The following is a 4,883-nucleotide window of genomic DNA, read 5'->3' as shown; positions in this document are numbered from 1 at the left end:
AAGTTCATAACCACTACTTGTGCACTCACAAACTTTTTGGAATTGTCCTTAGAACCAGCAATGCTGTTATCCAGTGCCTTGCTGAATTATTAACACACGTGCAAACACTAACAGTCCATACTTCTCACATATTGTCCATATACTATGACCAACAGAAACGTGTGCAGTGAAATGGAACTTACAAGTTACTTAATTGGATGAACTGGTGTCAATTACAATTTTATAACGTAATAATACAATTACTAAGGTACAAAATACATCATTAAAGAACATAACAATACAGATAACTTTCGTAGTACAGGCTTTACAAAAGAATCGAAATAACATATGCATCAGTGTTACAGGAATTATGACATGAGTACATACATAAAAGATCAGAATAACTTTCAAAACATCAACTTCACACATGAGCAACAAAACAGAACAGAATTAATAATGTCTAACATCTTTACAAAGTAAATAACATATTATTAATGCCAATTATATTTGAGGATAACAGTATTCCTCATCATAGTGAATATAGCTTAGTATTAGAAGAAGAAGAAATTCTATGAAACTACACAGAGACAGGAAGAAAACAAATACACAAGGATACACAAACACATAGTGGGATAACACAAAAGGAAAGGACAGGGTTTGTTTTCAGTGTAACATTTGGTACTGCAGTCCAACCCAAAACTTCATTCCATAGATCTTTCGTCTTATTTCAACCTTTGTTTCCACCAAAAAAAAATCCTATCCAAGCATGCTTTCTGTATTTTTCTCGCATAACCTCTCAGTGCATTTCTTCAAATTCCTTACAACTCATTCTCTTATAGGCTACCCCCTCTTAAGCTAACTTACATCTACTGAGCTCAGATGCTAAACTAAGGGACGAGGCAATGCAGCAGCACAAAGCAATTAACACGAACAACAATGACAATAAATTTCAAATTGGCAAAGTAAGCAACAATATTACAACTAATATAAGGCAATCAGTAATAAACTGGCTTAGCAGAGTAACACAAAGTCAAATTCAGTAACACTATGCCTGGCAAACAGCCGCAGCAAATTAAATAACTTATATCTAAACATGACATAGCTCAAGCAGAAAAAAATATTACACTAAAGACAATAATGCAGACAAGGGAAGTGTATATTCACATCTTAATATCTATGTAATTAAAGTAGTGCACCACAAATTATTCTACAAAAGAAATTACCAAGTACTTGAAAAGAAAATTCTGTATGCAATTCCTGTGAAGGGAAATGTGTTTTTGTGCTCCTTCGTTTTTTTTTTAAGTACATCAAAGTTATTTTTTTTTCTGGATCTGTAGGCATAAAATATTTATATTAGTACATCTATAAAATTTTATTTTAACCAATGCTGCAGGGCAGCTAGAAACTTGATATCAAACAAAATAGGCAAAGCAAGGCGTGAAACGTCATTCACTAGCCATATGGCATTTCATAATGCAGTAAACAATCTTTCAAGTAGCAAGACAATAGACACGAAATGTTTCTCATCATTTCATTTCAGTAAATATCATAAATTAAGAACTCTACAGTGAAATCATGTTTTCAAGTTTGAGGGTGTCGTATTTACGACGCTTTCTACAAAGGAATGTCAACAGCGAGGATTATGGCCTCCCTTTTTTTTTCTACCTGTGCCTCTGGAAAGGCACACCCTAATGGCTTTTTCTCCAGGCATCGGACACAGCTGGGTGCCCATGACGCATTACGTGCAGGTGATCACTTAACTTTCTTACAGAAATATTTACGACAGCAGTTTCCACTACAGTGACAGTCTCAGATAAAAATATTTCACAGGTCAAGAATTTGCGTTACAAATCTGTAGAAACAAAATCCTATAAATATAACAGTGTCCAAAAAATTTTCGCCGGCATTGTGATACATTCACGCATTTACACACATTTCATAACTCTTAAAGTACGATTCTTGGTTTCCAACAACCTTTTCCACAAGTCAGAGTCCCTAAACACTACTCATTATTCCTTACCTTATTCGTTGACACTTCTTCAATATTTCATCAGAACAGATACGTAGCTTAATCAAATAACTCATATAGCATCAGCTTATTGATCATAAACATACCGCAACAGCATAATACACATAGTCATCGTAATAATAACATCATAACACCTCAGTCAACTCTCAAAATCGTCGTAGCTTCCTCCAATAATTTCAAAACCTAAAAAAATTCTCTGCTGATTTCAATAGTGTCATCTACCTCAAACGTACTTTAAAAATCATGATCTCATACCAAATATATCATTCAAAGCTCTCATAGTATCACAATGGTTCCAAAAAAATATGAACAGTTCACACAGTACAGACAAAATACAATTTCGTAAGTGTGAAGTTATCCAACTGTGTAATTGTGTCAACATGTGTCACTGATGTAGTAAAAAAAGTTTATCTCTCAGTTAAATAATCAGATGGCTGTGTAATTTATGTGTTAGAGGAATATTGTACCGATGTGTAAAGTTGTATAAGCAAATACCATATTAGCTAGGACTCGTTGTGCTTGCCAAACACATGGTACACAAAGTAAGCGTGCACCCCCCTGAGGATTAATGTAATTATACCCTCAGGTGTTACAGATTACAACAATGGAATGAAATGTATTACGGAAAACCTTTGTATCATTGTACTTCAAATATCTTTAAGAATAAATGATTTAAGTACAAAATTAATCACTCAAATACGTGTACTGTAGCGCTAAACTGTGCGTCTTGTTGTAGGATAATCTCTGTGGAAGTGTCGTAGGTATCGTCCTCCGAAAGCTAAGTTCTGCAGAAGTCAGTGTACTTACCTCATGGTACACAAAGGTGAAATGCTTTGCGTGTAGATATCTTAGTTATTACGCTTATTGCCGTGATGAGGAAAGTACTGTGCTGTAACGTATTGTTGTCCTACGGAAAAGGCTGTCTCCTTGTAGCTATAGCACAAAAGTTACTAATAAAACATGTTTTACTTTACAGAAGAATTAAGAAAAAACTGTGCAGATATAAAACAGATACACCGCAAAAGCAACATTGTAAATTGTCACTCATTAGTAACGTCGTGATATAATCGTGTAGCTGTCACATAAACTAACCACTGTGTCATCTGGTATCTCTCTGAAAGTACTTTAATTCAGAATGTATTTTCAAGTAAACCAAAATGTTGCATTAAAATCTCATTAGCAGTACTGGATCTTCGTTACTCAAGCTACAGCAAAACAGCGAGTGCCACTACTGCCAGCTAAATAACAGATTCAAACTGCGGAAGGCACTAACTACTAGTAGGTGTAGTTAGCAAATGAAAGATTTTAATAGAGAACAAACAATGTATTTACCTTAATATTCATCAAAAGTCATAATATATATAGCAGTTCATTACATCCAGTTTAGAAATTTCAAAACTCCGCCATCTCTCTCCCCACATCCACCACTGCTGGCGGCTCACCTCCAACTGCGCAACGCTACGCGCTGTTCACAGCCAGCTACCTAACACTACAATGGCGAGTATTACAACAATGCAAAGGAGCCACAGACTGCACACAGCACATCCAGTGATTTTCATACAGAGGTGGCGTTACCAATAAAAAAACCTAAACAGCCTACTTACAACGCATATGCGACGATTGGTCAGCAGCGGTAACACATGTACACTGGTGTTGTTACGTACTTGGAAGTAGGTCCTTTTTGTGTTAAATATCTTGTTACTATATTACGGTAAATGAAACTTCAAGATTTTTAATATATTAACAGGTATCGATATTTTTCTGAATCATACTTTAACGATTTAGTTTTTATTTCAAAAATCGTGTACAGTCTCAGTTTGTGTATTGTTGTGCGTGTGTGTGAATTCCTAAGGGACCAGACTGCTAAGGTCATTGGTCCCCAGACTTACACTACTTAAACTAACTTATGCTAAGAACAACACACACATCCATGCTCGAGGGAGGACTCGAACCTGCGTCGGGAGGGGCCTCGCAATCCGTGATTTGGCGCCGCAAACCGCGGGGCCACTAAACTATTGTCACGCTATTGATACATAATGTGAAAATCGCTGACGCTGCTTCAGTGAAAGACGCGCCTGGAACACTGTTAATAATGGGTGGAAAACAGATTGTTCTCAAAGTTTTTCACAAATTTACAGAACAAATCGGCTTTGAAATTTTCCGAGGACTTAATTTCTAAATTTAAGATGTTTTTGTTAATGGAGTGCATAGTTGCGGTCAGCCTGCCTTGAGCAGGGCTACAGTGCGCACGTGTGCCTGTGTTCTGTGGTCGGGACAACACTTGGCAATGTTTGTGTTTATATCGGCCGTTAAACACTCCCCCACCACAATAGTATGGGGAAACGATGAAGAAGATGCGTCTGGGATCCCACAGATGTCGACGTACCTAATCAGACCCACCCATCAATCACTTACAAGCGTGCATCCTGCGGCAGGGTGGCTCAAATGGCTCTGAGCACTATGGGACTTAACTTCTAAGGTCATCAGTCCCCTAGAACTTAGAACTACTTAAACCTAACCAACCTAAGGACATCACACACATCCATGCCCGAGGCAGGATTCGAACCTGCGACCGTAGCGGTCACGCGGTTCCAGACTGTAGCGCCTTTAACCGCTTGGCCACACTGATCGGCACGCGGCAGGGTGGGGCAGGGTAATGTCACCCATTGACTAAACCCACTTCCTCTCTCAGCGACGGTGGATCAAGTTTCAGAAACAAGTGGACAGAGCGGGGATGGGCAACACCAATATGACTGCCAGTATGGTGAAGATACAATTACTCCGAGACAAAATTCGCGCATCAGATGTTGACATTGACCTATACAAGAGGTGCATACTCGCTTTTTGACTGTTCCCGGTGTTTATGGATACGACT

Source organism: Schistocerca cancellata, chromosome 5 (genome assembly GCF_023864275.1).
Source record: "Schistocerca cancellata isolate TAMUIC-IGC-003103 chromosome 5, iqSchCanc2.1, whole genome shotgun sequence".
Lineage (NCBI taxonomy): Eukaryota > Metazoa > Arthropoda > Insecta > Orthoptera > Acrididae > Schistocerca > Schistocerca cancellata.
Note: the sequence above shows the minus strand (reverse complement) of the source record.